General features: G+C 46.2%; 1 long non-coding RNA gene across 1 annotated transcript; it reads left to right on the top strand.

The window, feature by feature from the left end:
* Window positions 1-15,786: 15,786 nt before the first annotated feature.
* LOC115191054 (uncharacterized) lies at window positions 15,787-19,558 on the top strand. Its single transcript, XR_003877500.1, has 2 exons — window positions 15,787-15,901; window positions 19,458-19,558. It is a non-coding gene; the product is annotated as an uncharacterized LOC115191054 (long non-coding RNA).
* Window positions 19,559-19,889: the final 331 nt, after the last annotated feature.

Raw genomic sequence — 19,889 nt, 5'->3', positions numbered from 1 at the left:
AGCAGGCAATGTTGGTGACTACAATACCCATAAGCCCATTATAATGACTATTTCTGCAGCCAGAGGGTATTTGTGGGGGTCCTTCTAGGTACCAGCTCATGTCGGAGTAGAGGGGAATGAGGAAGTGGATGTTCTTGCCAAGCAGGTTCTCCAACATCCTAATATTGATATGGAAATGTCCATCAGTAAAGCAGAGGCCAAGAGGGTTATTTATAACATTGTTTAAAAACAAATGGAAAGAGTTGTGGAACAGGGAGAAACAAATGGAAAGACACCTGTATAAGATCCAGGAAAAGGTGACGACAGGAATATTCTCAGGCCGAGAGAGAACGGAGGAAACAAAGGCTTGGACACACAAGGCTTAACAGTTCATTGAAATTGGTGGGAAAACATCCGACTGGGAGGTGTCATCACTATCAAGAGGAGATGGAGACAAAGGGACGCATTCTATTTTAGTGCCAGCAATATGGGAGGGGAAATGGAGAGAGATAGTTATTATATATAAGTAGTAATGGTTTTGAAGAGCTCTAAGTGAACTGCTGGAGAAATCTTCAGGAGATAGTAGTATTTAATGATGTATATCGTTGCCTTAAGGAGACGAGAATAATGGGTAGGATTTAGACCTTCCCTGTCTCTGGTCCACACTCCACTCCAGTTGGTGGTAGTAATGCACCTTAAAGTTGGTTGCCAACCGCCATATAAAAACCACAGAAGAAGCAGCAGATGAAGCAGCAGCAGCAGCAGCAGCAGCAGGAGGAGGAGCAGCAGCAGCAGCAGGAGGAGCAGGAGCAGGAGCAGCAGCAGCAGGAGGAGCAGCAGCAGCAGCAGCAGCAGCGAGTTGTTAATGGTCGCCCACTTTCCCTCCTCTCCATTCCGATTTAAGATGGCGGTGAGGTAATGCGGAAGAGAGAAGACGGCAGAGAAAGTGAGACGACACGATGGCGAAACAATGGCGCTAACTACAAACAAACATCTCCTGAGTACAAACAAACATCTCCTGAGTACAAACAAACTTCTCCTGAGGACAAACAAACATCTCCTGAGGACAAACAAACATCTCCTGAGTACAAACAAACATCCCCTGAGTACAAACAAACATCCCCTGAGTACAAACAAACATCTCCTGAGTACAAACAAACATCCCCTGAGTACAAACAAACATCTCCTGATTACAAACAAACATCCCCTGACTACAAACAAACATCTCCTGAGTACAAACAAACATCTCCTGAGTACAAACAAACATCTCCTGAGTACAAACAAACATCTCCTGAGTACAATCAAACATCTCCTGAGTACAAACAAACATCTCCTGAGGACAAACAAACATCTCCTGAGTACAAACAAACATCTCATGAGTACAATCCAAGTAAACATCCTTTCAGATGTACTTGAGAACCTTGAGAATGTCTAAATGGCACTAGTGGTTTGCTCTGAAGTTAAGCCTGCCCAGCATGACGTATGCCTACCTGTGGAGACAGGTGTGGCGGAGACTTCCAAGCCTTGCTCTGATGAGAAAATCAGACATGATTTTGGACAGTTAGGAGTGAGATTTTTATTTTGCGAAAAGTGGATCCGTGCTGTTTGGCCGACCCATACATACACTAATGTATATATACAGCAGTATGAGGACACCCCTTCAAATTAGTGGATTCGGCTATTTCAGCCACACCCGTTGCTGACAAGTGTATAAAATCGAGCACACCGCCATGCAATCTCCATAGACAAACATTAGCAGTAGAATGGCCTTACTGAAGAGTTCAGTGACTTTCAACTTGGCATTGTTATAGGATGCCATCTTTCCAACAAGTCAGTTTTTCAAATATCTGCCCTGCTAGAGCTGCCCAGGTCAACTGTAAGTGCTGTTATTGTGAAGTGGAAATGTCTAGGAGCAACAACGGCTCAGCCACGAAGTGGTAGGCCACACAAGCCCACAGAACGGGACCGCCGAGTGCTGAACCGCGTAGCACGTAAAAATCATCTGTCCTTGGTTGCAACACTCACTACCGAGATCCAAACTGCCTCTGGAGGCAACGTCAGTACAATAACTATTCTTTGGGAGCTTTATGAAATGGGTTTCCATGGCCAAGCGCTGCACACAAGCCTAAGATCACCATGCGCAATGCCAAGCATTGGAGTGGAGTGTTGTAAAGATCATTGCCATTGGACTCTAGAGCAGTGGAAAAGTGTTCTCTGGAGTGATGAATCACGTTTCACTATCTGGCAGTCCGACAGACGAATCTGGCTTTGGAACGCTACCTGCCCCAATGCATAGTGTCAACTGTAAAGTTTGGTGGATCAGGAACAATGGTCTGGGGCTGTTTTTCATGGTTTGGGCCCCTTAGTTCCAGTGAAGGGATATCTTAACGCTACAGCATACATTTACATTCTAGACAATTCTGTGCTTCCAACTTTCTGGAAACAGTTTGGGGAAGGCCCTTTCCTGTTTCACCATGAAAAGGCCCCCATGCACAAAGCGAGGTCCATACAGAAATGGTTTGTCGAGATCGGTGTGGAAGAACTTGACAGGCCTGCACAGAGCCCGGACCTCAACCCCATCGAACACCTTTAGGATGAATTGGAACGCTGACTGCGAGCCAGGCCTAATCGCCCAACATCAGTGCCCGACCTCACTAATGCTCTTGTGGCTGAATGGAAGCAAGTCCCCCCGCAGCAATGTTCCAACATCTAGTGGAAAGCTTTCCCAGAAGAGTGGAGGCTGTTATAACAGTAAAGGGGGGACCAACTCCATATTAATGCCCATGATTTTGAAATGAGATGCTGGACGAACAGGTGTCCACATACTTTTGGTCATGTAGTGTATGTCGTGTCAAGCTGGTTGAAAAACAAACTGGCTGCGGTTAAATCTGTCAAAGTTTTGAGAAGTGTAATTGTGTTTATTGTTTTTCTGCATCTTTCGCCCAGAGGCAGCAGGCGCTCTCCGTCACGCGTCTCAGGGCTCAACCTGTGTCGTGCTTTGCAATCCGGAGCAAGGCGCGGCTCAAAGGAGTGATCAGTGGGGTGGATCAAATGGAAAAATAATATTGCTGGTATTTGTGACGCCCGCCGTTTGATGAGATGTAGCCCCGGTGGCAATACCCTGTCTGTTTTGTTAGCTTTGACTCAGTTTCCACCTGAGAAGGTCAGGTTAGGTTATATTTGATATTCTGTGAGGGCCCATGTTCCGAACCCGCTACGGTGCTTTAGGTGCCAAGGATTCAGACATGTTGCAGCACTGTGTAAAAGGGAGATGTGCAGGAGGGCATGATCAGAGGGAGTGTAAAGTTGGGATAGAGTTGGGATAGAAAAAAGCACTGTGTGTTAACTGCAGCTGGGGATGCGAAGTGCCCTGTGAGAGACAGACAGGTTGAGATTGCCAGTTTCGAGTGGGGAAGAAAGTTTCCTATGCTGAAGCAGTGAAGGGACTAGAGGATAGCCCAAGGGTGAGTGATTCCACTGGGAGTCAGTCAGTGAGTAGGCCTGAAGAGAGAGAGAGAGAGCCAGACTGGATGAGTTTTAGTAAGGTATGGTTTCTTGAGTTTTTATTGCTATGGTCATTAATTGTACCGCACAGATGGAATGGAAATCCCAGAAGGTTGATCTAGTGGTATCAGCAGCAGATAAGTTATTGGGCGTCAAGAGGTTTAAGTGTAGAAGAACTACATGGGGTTTTGAGAGAAGGGGTTCCAGCCCCCCAGGCCGAAACCCTGTTGTAGGATCTGGTAGGGCCAAAGTAGTGGGAAGCGGTGGTGGGCTTGTTGGGGACAGTGGAGTATATGTAGGGTTGACAGGTGGTTGGTGGCACCTTAATTGGGGAGGACGAGCTCGTGGTAACGGCTGATGTGGAATGGTTTCCATGGTTTCCATGTATTTGATGCCATTGCGTCCGCTCCGTTCCAGCCATTATTATGAGTCGTCCTCCCCTCACCAGCCTCCTGTGGTAGGGTTAGATTGTGGTGCAATTAAAAAAAAAAAAAAATCCCATTCCCCTTTTCCCTTTTTTGTGAAGTGGATACTTCTGCACTGCTGGAGCTAGGAACACAAGCATTTCGCTACACATGCAATAACATCTGCTAAATATGTTTATGTGACCAATACAATTTGATTTGATTTGAACAAAATGTGCAATTCACACTCCGACCTGTGAATGGCAGTAATACGCAACAAAGCCTCTAGTCTGTCAGACCACACGAAGAAGAAGAGAAGGTACCGCTTTCATTACACAGAGGCTGAAAAGAAAAAGCAAGGCGTTTTCTCAAGAAATACAACTAGAATTGAATTTAAACTCTGACTGAAATAAAGTTGCCAGCTCAGAAATATAATCAATCCCTACCCCAGTTTGGTCTGGATATCCCCTGGAGAGAAATCCCAGCAAAAATAGACAGGGTGAGTAACTCAAACTCTCGCCTGAAACTAGCGCCAGATAGCTTGCAATGATTACAAAAGTAAATGGGGATGGAGTACAAACCCATCATTCACAAATATCCTACCCCTGTCTTCGAAGTTCATGTTATAAGAGCAGTGGAAAAGTCAAAAGGTTCGCCCAAAAATGCTTGCAGGTCTTGGAGGTAATCTGAGTAGGAGAGTCGCAGGCTTTGCCGGGAAGGGATAGGCCGCACTGTCAGTGTTGAACGGTTTTCCTTTTCTGCTAATGCTAAACCAAGTTAGCTAACAGATAGCAAACCTGACACTTCTTTCTCGTTTGAAACGTGTTTTATACGTCTGAAAGTAGTGTAGTGTTCTTGTTTAAAATATGACAATATATATATATATTTTTAGAATGTCATAAGTATTCAGTTTTGTTTGTTATTCTTGGGTTGTCTGGCTAGCTAGCTAGCCTACCGAGAGTTGCTAGCTTCATCCGCTAGCGCTAGCTAGCTAGCTACATTCGCGTCACTTGACCGGCTTTTTTTTTAAAGTGTAAAGCATCTGTCAAATACAGTGCCTTTAAACTTTTCACACCACTTTAGTTTTATCACATTTTGTTGTTACAGCCTGAATTTAAAATAGATAACATTTAGATGAGTTTGTCACTGGCCTACACACAATACCCCGTATAGTAATGTTAAAGTGGAAATATGTTTTTTGAAGTCTTTCCAAATGTATTACAATGGTATTGAGTAAAAGTTGCATGAACTCACTGTGTGCAATAGTGTTTAACATGATTTTTGAACGACTACATCATCTCTGTACCCCATACATACAATTATCTTTAAGGTTCCGCAGTCTAGCAGTGAATTTCAAACACAGATTCAACCAAAAAGACCAGCAAGCTTGGTAGAAGGTTAAACAAATACATTGAATATCCCTTTGAGCATGGTGAAGTTATTAATTACAATTTGGAGGGTGTATCAATACACCCAGTCACTACAAAGATACAGACATCCTTACTAACTAAGTTGCCGGAGAGGAAGGAAACCGCTCAGGGATTTACCATGAGGCCGATGGTGACTTTAAAACAGTTACAGATATTTTTGGGTGTTGTTACCCTTTAACGTGCTCCTATCGAGGCTGTTGTTTAGCAGTGTTTTTGTAGCGCACATGATGGTAGAGTTTGTAAATAATAAAGATAATCATTCTGTCAGGTAAGCATAGGCTACTTTGTAGTTAACATTTAATTGAGAATGTTTTTGGGAAAGCCTTTCCACCTACCAGGAGACAGTTTTTATTAGCATTTTTGCTAACGTCTACACAAAGTGGTAGACGGGCACATACACACAAGGGAGATCTCGTTGCCTGTTTAGAAAGTTGCAGGAAATACAAATCACTGAAGCATTCTGTTCATGTCTTATGATAAACCTTACTGAATATTGCTCAATTCCGTTTTAATGTTTGGATTTTGTCCACGTTCTCTGCATGGCGGTATTTTACAAGGCCCTAATCCTCCATGGTTTGGAAAATTGCAGTTGGCTCAGAACAGGGCAGCACGGCTGGCACTCGGATGTAGACAGAGAGCAAACATTAATAATATGCTTGTCAATCTCTCCAGGCTTAAAGTAGAGGAGAGATTGACTTCATCACTACTTGTATTTGTGAGAGTTATTGACATGTTGAAAGCACAGAGCTGTCTGTTTTTAAATGACTAGCACACAGCTCGGACATTCATACCCCCACAATCGCCCATAAATTTGAAAAAAGCAAGATATGATTTTTTGGTCTATATTGCCCAGCCCTAGTTGGGAGGCCTCAAGAGACCAGGGGTGGCAGGACCAGGTGCTCGGGTTGGGGTGTAGGGTTTGAGCATAGCCCGACGGTAGGGAGGGGCAGTTCCCATTGCTCCTCCGTAGGCGAGCACCATGGTCTTGAAGATGATTCGAATTTCGACTGGAAGCCAGTGGAGTGTGCTGAGGAGCAAGGTGACATGGGAGAATTTAGGAATGTTGAACGACCAGGTGGGCTGTGTCATTCATTGTGGGGTGGCAGGTAGCCTAGTGGTTAGAGCGTTGGGCCAGTAACCGAAAGGTTGCTAGATCGAATCCCTGAGCTGACAAGGTAAAAATCTGTTTTGTCTGCCCCTGGACTAAGGCAGTTAACCCACTGTTCCTAGGCCGTCATTGAAAATAAGAATTTGTTCTTAACTGACTTGCCTAGTTAAATAAAGGTAAAATAAAAATTCTGGATAAGTTGCAGGTTTTTTTTTGATGGCTCATCGGGGAGCCCAGACAATAGAGTTACAGCAGTCTAGACTGGAGATGACAAGTGCCTGGGTTAGGACCTGCGCCACTTCCTGTGTGAGGAAAAGTCTGATGTTATAGAGCAGTGGTATGTCACACTCTGCTGATGTTATAGAGCAGTGCTATGTCACTCTGCTGATGTTATAGAGCAGTGGTATGTCACTCTACTGATGTTATAGAGCAGTGGTATGTCACTGCTGATGTTATAGAGCAGTGGTATGTCACTCTGCTGATGTTATAGAGCAGTGGTATGTCACTCTGCTGATGTTATAGAGCAGTGCTATGTCACACTCTGCTGATGTTATAGAGCAGTGGTATTCAAAGGTGGAGTGGCAACCAAGTTTTTTCGCAGGGAAACTGCAGTGGGGTCCCTACTTTGGCACAAAGTAAAGAGTACAGATTATTGTATGGGACAATATACAAACGTTTTTGAGAGAAATAATTATAAAAATGTAAAAGTTGATTTAAATATAGAAGAGTAGTGAAGTGTCAACACAGCAATGATCGGAGAGACCATGTGAGGAGCAGAGTGACTTGGTCTATAGAGAGGAGAGGGCCTAGAACCAAGCCCTGGGGGACACCAGTAGTGAGAGTATATGGTGCAGACACAGCTCCTCTCTACGCCGCCTGCTAGGAACGACCACAGTGGCGGTTCCCTCCGTAGCCAGACAGACAGATCCTACCACGACTGCATCCTGGGAAACCTCAGCCCGAGTCTCAACACTGGACAGTAACTTAACTGGGAGGCTAAAATACATCCGTGGCTGTTTCTAATTTCATACTAGACACATGCAGGAGGTTGAGTCAGACAAGCTCCACTCTGCAGGCCTATCACACCTTCCAATCAGGGTAGGGCCCACTCGGATACCCCACCTCTGGCCTGTGTCCAGTGGGGCTGTCCCCTAAATGGCACCCTATTCCCTATATAGTACACTACTTTACACCAGAGCCCTATTCCCTATATAGTGCACTACTTTAGACCAGAGCCCTATTCCCTATATAGTGCACTACTTTAGACCAGAGCCCTATTCCCTATATAGTGCACTACTTTAGACCAGAGCCCTATTCCCTATATAGTACACTACTTTAGACCAGAGCCCTATTCCCTATATAGTACACTACTTTAGACCAGAGCCCTATTCCCTATATAGTACACTACTTTAGACCAGAGCCCTATTCCCTATATAGTGCACTACTTTAGACCAGAGCCCTATTCCCTATATAGTGGTACTACTATAGACCAGAGCCCTATTCCCTATATAGTGCACTACTATAGACCAGAGCCCTATTCCCTATATAGTGCACTACTTTAGACCAGAGCCCTATTCCCTATATAGTGCACTACTATAGACCAGAGCCCTATTCCCTATATAGTGCACTACTTTAGACCAGAGCCCTATTCCCTATATACTGCGACCTGTATGCTCTCGTTGGCTGGCCTTCACTTCATCATCGTCGCCAAACACATTGGCTCCAGGTCATCTACAAGACCCTGCTAGGTAAAGTCCCCCCTTATCTCCGCTCACTGGTCACCATAGCAGCACCCACCTGTAGCACGCGCTCCAGCAGGTATATCTCTCTGGTCACCCCTAAAGCCAACTCCTCCTTTGGTCGTCTCTCCTTCCAGTTCTCAGCTGCCAATGACTGGAACGAACTACAAAAATCTCTAAAACTGGAAACACTTATCTCCCTCACTAGCTTTAAGCACCAGCTGTCAGAGCAGCTCCCAGATCTCTGCACCTGTACATAGCCCATCTTTAATTTAGCCCAAACAACTACCTCTTCCCCTACTGTATTTATTTATTTTATTTATTTTGCTCCTTTGCACCATATTATTTATATTTTAACTTTTAACTTTCTTCAAACTACAAATCTACCATTCCAGTGTTTTTTCTTGCTATACTTTATTTACTTTGCCACCATGGCATTTTTTTGCCTTTACCTCCATTATCTCACATCATTTGCTCACATTGTATATAGTCTTATTTTTTTCTACTGCATCATTGATTGTATGTTGTTTTACTCCATGTGTAACTCTGTGTTGTTGTATGTTGTCGAACTGCTTTGCTTTATCTTGGCCAGGTCGCAATTGTAAATGAGAACTTGTTCTCAACTTGCCTACCTGGTTAAATAAAGGTGAAATAAAATAAATAAATAAAAATAGTGCACTACTATAGACCAGAGCCCTATTCCCTATATAGTACACTACTATAGACCAGAGCCCTATTCCCTATATAGTGCACTACTATAGACCAGAGCCCTATTCCCTATATAGTGCACTACTTTAGACCAGAGCCCTATTCCCTATATAGTGCACTACTATAGACCAGAGCCCTATTCCCTATATAGTACACTACTTTAGACCAGAGCCCTATTCCCTATATAGTGCACTACTATAGACCAGAGCCCTATTCCCTATATAGTGCACTACTATAGACCAGAGCCCTATTCCCTATATAGTGCACTACTTTAGACCAGAGCCCTATTCCCTATATAGTGCACTACTATAGACCAGAGCCCTATTCCCTATATAGTACACTACTATAGACCAGAGCCCTATTCCCTATATAGTGCACTACTTTAGACCAGAGCCCTATTCCCTATATGGTGCACTACTATAGACCAGGGCCCTATTCCCTATATAGTGGTACTACTATAGACCAGAGCCCTATTCCCTATATAGTGCACTACTTTAGACCAGAGCCCTATTCCCTATATAGTACACTACTATAGACCAGAGCCCTATTCCCTATATAGTGGTACTACTATAGACCAGAGCCCTATTCCCTATATAGTCCACTACTATAGACCAGAGCCCTATTCCCTATATAGTACACTACATTAGACCAGAGCCCTATTCCCTATATAGTACACTACTTTAGACCAGAGCCCTATTCCCTATATAGTGCACTACTATAGACCAGAGCCCTATTCCCTATATAGTGCACTACTTTAGACCAGAGCCCTATTCCCTATATAGTGCACTACTTTAGACCAGAGCCCTATTCCCTATATAGTACACTACTTTAGACCAGAGCCCTATTCCCTATATAGTGCACTACTTTAGACCAGAGCCCTATTCCCTATATAGTACACTACTTTAGACCAGAGCCCTATTCCCTATATAGTGCACTACTATAGACCAGAGCCCTATTCCCTATATAGTATACTACTTTAGACCAGAGCCTTATTCCCTATATAGTGCACTACTTTAGACCAGAGCCCTATTCCCTATATAGTGCACTACTTTAGACCAGAGCCTTATTCCCTATATAGTGCACTACTTTAGACCAGAGCCCTATGGACCCTGGTGAAAAGTAGTGCACTATATAGGGAATAGGGCTCCATTTGGGCCGTAACACGGGGCCGGCCCCAGGAAGGGCTGATGGCCTTACATGTAGAGCAGGCAGGAGAAGAAGGGGAGTGGCTGGAGAGGGGTCGAAGAGCACCATGCTTCCCTTTAAAGAGAGGACCAGGGAGCTGGCTCCTCCTCTCTCCATGCTAGGGATGGGACAGGGTATTTTTAGACTCCCTTCCTCTACTGTGTGTGTGTGTGTGTGTGTGTGTGTGTGTGTGTGTGTGTGTGTGTGTGTGTGTGTGTGAAGGTAGCCTTCCTAATAATTTCACATTGAGAGAAGTGCCAACCTGTGTGTGTGTGTGTGTGTGTGTGTGTGTGTGTGTGTGTGGTGTGTGTGTGTGTGTGTCGCTCTCTCTCTGGCCTCTCCCCTGCCCCTAGTGAGACAGAACTACAGCCACCTACACTGGCTGAACCCCCTGGGTCACATTCATTAGTGCACACCGTAGCAAAACGTTTTGCAACAGAAAAAAGGAAAACAAGCATTTCTTATAAGTTTCAGGTAGTCCCTCCCGGGTCCGTTTTCTTTAGTTTGGTGCCTAATGAACACGACCCCGGCCTACCTCCTATAGACAAGGAACAACAGACATGAAGCCAACCAGGCTATTCTATAGACAGTATATAGTGAAGGAACAACAGACATGAAGCCAACCAGGCTATGTGAGATACAGTAGGAATACTATGCCATTGTTTCACATACTAGCAGTCCTTGGCTGCCAACCCCATGTCTGTGGGCCCTAGCCCAGGACTGTGGGCCCTAGCCCAGGACTGTGGGCCCTAGCCCAGGTCTGTGGGCCCTAGCCCAGGACTGTGGGCCCTAGCCCAGGACTGTGGGCCCTAGCCCAGGACTGTGGGCCCTAGCCCAGGTCTGTGGGTCCTAGCCCAGGTCTGTGGGCCCTAGCCCAGGTCTGTGGGTCCTAGCCCAGGTCTGTGGGCCCTAGCCCAGGTCTGTGGGCCCTAGCCCAGGTCTGTGGGCCCTAGCCCAGGAATGTGGGCCCTAGCCCAGGTCTGTGGGCCCTAGCCCAGGTATTTTTGTCTGCTTTCCCTCTCCTCGCCGCCTCTCCTTGATTATTTTCTACCTTTGTCTAAAGGAAGCGAGGACTGAGAAGAGGATGCAGGAGTTGAGCTAACCCAATTGAGAAAAGGCATATGTATGTAATGTCTACAAGGATGTGTTTTAGCAGACCAGTCTCTCTCTGTGAGAGCCATAACAGAATGTAGCCTGAGGAGACATTCTCTCTCTGTGAGAACCAGGACAGAATGCAGCCTGAGGAGACATTCTCTCTCTGTGAGAACCAGGACAGAATGCAGCCTGAAGAGACATTCTCTCTCTGTGAGAACCAGAACAGAATGCAGCCTGAAGAGACATTCTCTCTCTGTGAGAACCAGGACAGAATGCAGCCTGAAGAGACATTCTCTCTCTGTGAGAACCAGAACAGAATGTAGCCTGAGGAGACATTCTCTCTCTGTGAGAACCAGAACAGAATGCAGCCTGAGGAGACATTCTCTCTCTGTGAGAACCAGAACAGAATGCAGCCTGAGGAGACATTCTCTCTCTGTGAGAACCAGAACAGAATGCAGCCTGAGGAGACATTCTCTCTCTGTGAGAACCAGGACAGAATGTAGCCTGAGGAGACATTCTCTCTCTGTGAGAACCAGAACAGAATGCAGCCTGAAGAGACATTCTCTCTCTGTGAGAACCAGAATAAGATGGAGCCAGAAGAGACATTCTCTCTCTGTCAGAACCAGAATAAGATGCAGCCTGAGGAGACATTCTCTCTCTGTGAGAACCAGAATAAGATGCAGCCTGAGGAGACATTCTTCTCTGTGAGAACCAGAACAAGATGGAGCCTGAGGAGAACCTTGGTCAGTGTCACCAGGTCTTTGCACCAGGACACTTGTTGATAGTCATGCAGGCCCAGGTGTCAGCCTAAAGCATCATCAGGAGACCATTGTTTTGTAAAAAGGTATTTTAAAGTTTGAGGAGAAAACAGCGAAGGCTTTGCTAACCAGTATGTTGCCCTGGAAATACAAAATAAAATGCATCTGTTAGCATGAAACATTGAGTGAAATTGGTTATTTTCCTAGACCTTTAGGCCTACAATTTACATAGAAAAGTATGTGGACACCCCTTCAAATGAGTGGATTCAGCTAATTTCTTCAGCCATTGCTAACAGGTGTATAAAATCAAGCACATAGTTCTCTGGAGTGATGAATCCTGCTTCACCGTCTGGCAGTCTGACGGACTAATCAGGGTTTGACGGATGCCAGGAGAATGCTACCTGCCCGAATGCATAGTGCCAACTGTAAAGTTTGGTGGAGGAGGAATAATGGTCTGGGGCTGTTTTTCGTGGTTCGGACCCCTTAGTTCCAGTGAAGGGAAATCTTAACGCTACAGCAGACAATGACATTCTAATCTAGACGATTCTGTGCTTCCAACTTGACTGGCCTGCACAGAGCCCTGACCTCAACCCCATCGAACACCTTTGGGATGAATTGGAACGCCGACTGCGAGCCAACCCTAATCGTCCAACATCAGTGCCCGACCTCACTAATGCTCATGTGCTGAATGGAAGTAAGTCCCTGCAGCAATGTACCAACATCTAGTGGAAGGCTTCCCAGAAGAGTGGAGGCTGTTATAGCAGCAATGTTCCAACATCTAGTGGAAAGCCTTCCAGAAGAGTGGAGGCTGTTATAGCAGCAATGTTCCAACATCTAGTGGAAAGCCTTCCAGAAGAGTGGAGGCTGTTATAGCAGCAATGTTCCAACATCTAGTGGAAAGCCTTCCCAGAAGAGTGGAGGCTGTTATAAGCAGCAATGTTCCAACATCTAGTGGAAAGCCTTCCCAGAAGAGTGGAGGCTGTTATAGCAGCAATGTTCCAAACATCTAGTGGAAAGCCTTCCCAGAAGAGTGGAGGCTGTTATAGCAGCAATGTTCCAACATCTAGTGGAAAGCCTTCCCAGAAGAGTGGAGGCTGTTATAGCAGCATAGACATGTGCGGCTTATTTATGTTCAAAATAATAATTTTTTTAAAATTCAGTGGGTGCGGATTATATTCAGGTGCGCTTAATAGTCCGGAAATTACGGTAGGTGATCCTTTCCCAATTAAAAAGACAGATATCTGGGGGATGGATTTTAAATGCCCTTGTTATTGTCCAGCACATCCATTCAGAGCTTTTTACAGACAGGCATGCTGTGTCTCTCTCTCTGATGAGACATCCTGATGAGTGCTTGATGAGTGTTGTTTACCCATGATCCTCTCTGGGGGAGTCTTCCAGTGTGCCTCTGACTCAGCCGGTCTCATTATATCCTTCCTGGTGTGTGTGTGTGTGTGTGTGTGTGTGTGTGTGTGTGTGTGTGTGTGTGTGTGTGTGTGTGTGTGTGTGTGTGTGTGTGAGAGAGAGAGATAATTTCTTCCTCTTCTTTTGTGTGTGTCAGTGTCCCTGTGTGTTTAGTGACTTGGCATGTGGAAAGTATTCACACCCCTTGACTTTTTCCACATTTTGTTACATTAGTCTTTTTCGAAAATGGATTAACGTGTCTTTTCCCCTCATCAATCTACACACACTACCCCATAATGACATCACAATACCCCATAATGACATCACAATACCCCATAATGGGGTATTGTTGCATCATTATGAGGTATTGTGATGTCATTATGGGGTACTGTGATGTCATTATGGGGTACTGTGATGTCATTATGGGTATTGTGATGTCATTATGGGGTATTGTGATGTCATTAAGGGGTATTGTGTGTAGATTGAGGGACAAGACACGTTAATCCATTTTAGAATAAGGCTGTAACGTAACAAGGTGGAAACAGGGAAGGGGTCTGAATACTTTCCCAAGGCACCGTACCTGTAGTCTGAATGCTCATAGTTGTTATGAGTCACACCTTCCCTGACATACAACACTCCTCATGTCACACCAGATCTCTGCTCTGTCAGTTTATAATGAACTATTCAGACGTCAGTCATCACATAAAGAGGATGTCATCTGTTGGCTTAGCAGAGAATATTGATGAGTACGGGTGTAGAGTATTGGGCATGTTGTTGATGGCAGTTTTAATTAGGCTGCTGTTTACTACCCTCACAAGACTCTGGTTAGTTATGTCTTCCTGTACGCTTCCCATCTGAAACAGTTCACAGCCATTCCTTCATATATTAGGACATTTTATTGTGTTTTTGGGCTTTGGCAAGGGTTCTTTCGGCTGTTTGTGCACAAGACATTTTGTTTCTCTCTCTGCAAGTCTAAGTCGGTAGCCAAAGTGAAGTTTGTTTCAACGAGGAACAGCCGTCTTGCAACTTTACTTGAGAAATAATACACATCTTAGAGTTTGATGTGAAATTGGGGCGACTAAGATCTCCACGTCAAAATTATTGACCGATTTTCTTGAGTTAGATTCTTTAGTTTTAATTCTGACTATTTTGAGGAATAGTCAGAACATACTGGCTACGGCGTCTCAAGATGGACAAACAGTACTATCGCCGGGTTTTTTCTCCCTCTCATTTTTCAAGTGAAGGTCTTTTTAAGGGAGTATGGAGCTCGTTCGGTTGGCGTAGATGAGGTCCTCGGCGCCAACCTAACCAAAGCATGCCGGAAGGCTTTAAACCCGGTTAAACCGAAACAGCAACTCATTATGTGTAGTGTCCACTTAAGACTTAAATCATAGTGCTGTGTTTCAACCTCTCCTCCAATGGCTCTTCTCATCTCTCTCTGGGTAGAAGAACATGAGACTTCTAATGAGGTCTAGACCACTAAATCAATTTCATTCCTCCAATGGCTGAGCGGGAAACAGGCCACACGGCTGAACATAGAAAGCCTTCCTTTCTCTCAGTGGTTGGTTAAGACTCACTCAGACACATGTTCAACCCAGAGACCTTTTAAGCCAATCATTGTTTCTCTGTACGGTACTGTGGAGTCAGTGTGGTTTTGTTGGTCATTGGTTCTCTGTACAGCTCCTATTAACACTCACACCAGGGGTACTCAACCAGCTCCTGTTAACACTCACACCAGGGGTCCTCAACCAGATACTGTTAACACTCACACCAGGGGTCCTCAACCAGATACTGTTAACACTCACACCAGGGGTCCTCAACCAGCTCCTGTTAACACTCACACCAGGGGTCCTCAACCAGATACTGTTAACACTCACACCAGGGGTCCTCAACCAGCTCCTGTTAACACTCACACCAGGGGTCCTCAACCAGATACTGTTAACACTCACACCAGGGGTCCTCAACCAGATACTGTTAACACTCACACCAGGGGTCCTCAACCAGCTCCTGTTAACACTCACACCAGGGGTCCTCAACCAGATACTGTTAACACTCACACCAGGGGTACTCAACCAGCTCCTGTTAACACTCACACCAGGGGTCCTCAACCAGATACTGTTAACACTCACACCAGGGGTCCTCAACCAGATACTGTTAACACTCACACCAGGGGTCCTCACCAGATACTGTTAACACTCACACCCAGGGGGTATTCAACCAGCTCCTGTTAACACTCACACCCCTCTTGTTTGGCGGAAAGAAAATGTGACACTTTCAAAGCTAATTTCCTGTAATTCTACACGCTTTGTCCACTGGTGAGACTTTCTGTTCGGTATTGTAATCTCTTTCTCCCCCCACCGTCTCTTTCCAGCCTGCACTGCCCCCTGCCACGTCTCTCTGCTCCTCGTCTTGGATATCCTGCAGTCCAGAGTGAAGGATATGGATCCTATGGAGTGTCCGCTGTGTTGTGGAGTCGCTGGAGATAGACGATGCCAACTTCTTCCCCTGCACCTGCGGCTACCAGATCTGCCGCTTCTGTTGGCACCGCATCCGCACAGACGAGAACGGCCTCTGCCCTGCCTGCAGAAAGGTACGCTACCCTAGTCTAACCACTACCCCATATCCTACCCTAAACCCTGGCCTAGCCTAACCCCGACCCCCATATCCTACCCTACCCTGAACCCTGCCCTAGTCTAAGCCAGACCCCACATCCTACCCTAAACCCTGGCCTAGTCTAACCCCATATATCCTACCCTAAACCCTGCCCAAGTCTAACCCCGACCCCACAACCTACCCTAAACCTTGGCCTAGTCTAACCCTTACCCCATATCCTACCCTAGTCTAACCCCGATCCATATCCCATCCTAACCTAAACCTTACCCCAGTCTAACCCCTATCCCATACCCTGCCCCAGTCTCACCCCTACCCCATATCCTACCCTAGTCTAACCCGAACCATATCCTACCCTAAACCCTATTCTCTACCCTACCCCATATCCTAACCCTATCCATATCCCATCCTAACCCTAATCCTTACCCTAGTCTAATCCCTACCCCATATCCTATCCTAAACCCTGGCCTAGTCTAACCCCGACCCCATATCCTATCCTATCCTAAGCCTTACCCTAGTCTAACCTCTACCCCATATCCTATCCTACCCTAAACCTTACCCTAGTCTAAGCCCTACCCTAAACCTTACCCTAGTCTACCCCCTACCCTAAACCTTACCCTAGTCTAATCCATACTCCATATCCTATCCTACCCTAAACCTTACCCTAGTCTAACCTCTACCCCATATCCTATCCTACCCTAAACCTTACCCTAGTCTAAGCCCTACCCTAAACCTTACCCTAGTCTAACCCCTACCCTAAACCTTACCCTAGTCTAATCCATACTCCATATCCTATCCTACCCTAAACCTTACCCTAGTCTAAGCCCTACCCTAAACCTTACCCTAGTCTAACCCCTACCCTAAACCTTACCCTAGTCTAATCCATACTCCATATCCTATCCTACCCTAAACCTTACCCTAGTCTAACCTCTACCCCATATCCTATCCTACCCTAAACCTTACCCTAGTCTAACCCCTACCCTAAACCTTACCCTAGTCTAATCCATACTCCATATCCTATCCTACCCTAAACCTTACCCTAGTCTAAACCCTACCCCATATCCTATCCTACCCTAAACCTTACCCTAGTCTAAACCCTACCCCATATCCTATCCTACCCTAAACCTTACCCTAGTCTAACCCCTACCCCATATCCTACCCTAAACCCTGGCCTAGTCTAACCCCGACCCCATATCCTACCCTAAACCCTGGCCTAGTCTAACCCCGACCCCATATCCTACCCTAAACCTTACCCTAGTCTAACCCCGAACCCGTATCATATCCTACCCTAAACCCTAGTCTAACCCCTACCCCATATCCTACCCTAACCTTACCCTCGTCTAACCCCGAACCCATATCATATCCTACCCTAAACCCTAGTCTAACCCCTACCCCATATCCTACCCTAGTCTAATCCCTACCCCATATCCTATCCTACCCTAAACCTTACCCCAGTCTATTCCCTACCCTAGGGTTCCCCAACTGGCAGCCTGCGGGGCCAAATCTGACCTGCAGGCAATATTATTTGGCCCCCCAAAGCCCCCAAATGATTTAATATTTGTTTCATAAAAAAATAAGAATTTAAAATAATCTAACGAAATCTCAGACCCGAGATTCAAAAAGTGCCAAATGTAATTTTCTAAGAAGGAAGATAACCTGCCTAAAATAAAGCAAAAGTAAAATTTGAACTTCCTTCATGAGGAGAGAGAGAATACAGAAGACGGTCAGCTAATAAAGCAGGCCAGCGGACCATTTAGTGGTGCTGAAACGTAAAGCTCCAACCGCAGCACAATCAATAGGTGGACAGCGCCTGGTGCTGAAAATATAGCAGCACAATCAATAGGTGGACAGCGCCTGGTGCTGAAAATATAGCAGCACAATCAATAGGTGGACAGCGCCTGGTGCTGAAAATATAGCAGCACAATCAATGAGACTTAACAGCATCTTTCACAATAAAAAGATTTTGCCAAATAGAAGTGGGATTTTAAAAAAAATAATTAAGCCTACTTACAATTGCAACTGGCCAAAAATGTAGCATCCTACATAAAACAATAATTTAAAGAAAAAAAGGCGATGTCGGGGTATGGCCTGCTCTGGTAACAACAGGAAACCGGGGAATTTTGGGACAGTTCGGGGGCGGTGTTTACGTGCTGCCTCTCTGCCTACAGCTTTACACAGAGGTGTACAACCCCTCTGTCCTTTAATCTAACACACCCCTCTCTCTCCTGTCTCTGTAACAGCCTTACCCAGAGGTCCCAGCGGTGTACAACCCCTCTGTCCTTTAATCTAACACACCCCTCTCTCTCCTGTCTCTGTAACAGCCTTACCCAGAGGACCCAGCGGTGTACAACCCTCTGTCCTTTAATCTAACACACCCCTCTCTCTCCTGTCTCTGTAACAGCCTTACCCAGAGGTCCCAGCGGTGTACAACCCCCTGTCCCCTGTCCTTTAATCTAACACACCCCTCTCTCTCCTGTCTCTGTAACAGCCTTACCCAGAGGTCCCAGCGGTGTACAACCCCTCTGTCCTTTAATCTAACACACCCCTCTCTCTCCTGTCTCTGTAACAGCCTTACCCAGAGGTCCCAGCGGTGTACAACCCCTCTGTCCTTTAATCTAACACACCCCTCTCTCTCCTGTCTCTGTAACAGCCTTACCCAGAGGTCCCAGCGGTGTACAACCTCTCTGTCCTTTAATCTAACACACCCCTCTCTCTCCTGTCTCTGTAACAGCCTTACCCAGAGGTCCCAGCGGTGTACAACCCCTCTGTCCTTTAATCTAACACACCCCTCTCTCCCTGTCTCTGTAACAGCCTTACCCAGAAGTCCCAGCGGTGTACAACCCCTCTGTCCTTTAATCTAACACACCCCTCTCTCCTGTCTCTGTAACAGCCTTACCCAGAGGTCCCAGCGGTGTACAACCCCTCTGTCCTTTAATCTAACACACCCCTCTCTCTCCTGTCTCTGTAACAGCCTTACCCAGAGGTCCCAGCGGTGTACAACCCCTCTGTCCTTTAATCTAACACCCCCCTCTCTCTCCTGTCTCTGTAACAGCCTTACCCAGAGGTCCCAGCGGTGTACAACCCCTCTGTCCTTTAATCTAACACACCCCTCTCTCCCTGTCTCTGTAACAGCCTTACCCAGAGGTCCCAGCGGTGTACAACCCCTCTGTCCTTTAATCTAACACACCCCTCTCTCTCCTGTGTCTGTAACAGCCTTACCCAGAGGTCCCAGCGGTGTACAACCCCTCTGTCCTTTAATCTAACACACCCCTCTCTCTCCTGTCTCTGTAACAGCCTTACCCAGAGGTCCCAGCAGTGTACAACCCCTCTGTCCTTTAATCTAACACACCCCCTCTCTCTCCTGTCTCTGTAACAGCCTTACCCAGAGACCCAGCGGTGTACAACCCCTCTGTCCTTTAATCTAACACACCCCCTCTCTCCTGTCTCTGTAACAGCCTTACCCAGAGGACCCAGCGGTGTACAACCCCTCTGTCCTTTAATCTAACACACCCCTCTCTCTCCTGTCTCTGTAACAGCCTTACCCAGAGTTCCCAGCGGTGTACAACCCTCTGTCGGCGGAGGAGCTGCAGAGGATAAAGAATGAGAAGAAGTCCAAACAGGTGGAGAAGAAACAGAAGACGACAGAAAACAGGAAGCACCTGGCCAGCGTCAGGGTGGTGCAGAGAAACCTGGTGTTTCTAGTGGGCCTGTCACAGAGACTGGCCGACCCTGAGGTAGGAACACAGACACCCAGAGATCTGAGAATAACACTCCTAAACGAATCGTAGGGAATATTTGTTCGTTATCGTCGTCATCAATGACTGGTCTGAGATTATCCTTCCTTTCATTCCCTGCTTCCTAGAAATTCACTGAGGGAGGGAGGGAGGGAGGGAGGGAGGGGGAGGGAGGGAGGGAGGGGGGGAGGGAGGGGGAGGGAGAGGGAGAGAGGGAGGGAGGGAGAGAGGGAG

This window comes from Salmo trutta, unplaced genomic scaffold, assembly GCF_901001165.1.
Source record: "Salmo trutta unplaced genomic scaffold, fSalTru1.1, whole genome shotgun sequence".
In the NCBI taxonomy this organism is placed as follows: domain Eukaryota; kingdom Metazoa; phylum Chordata; class Actinopteri; order Salmoniformes; family Salmonidae; genus Salmo; species Salmo trutta.
The sequence above is the reverse complement of the archived record's forward strand: the minus strand, read 5'-3'. Positions and strand labels throughout refer to the sequence as shown.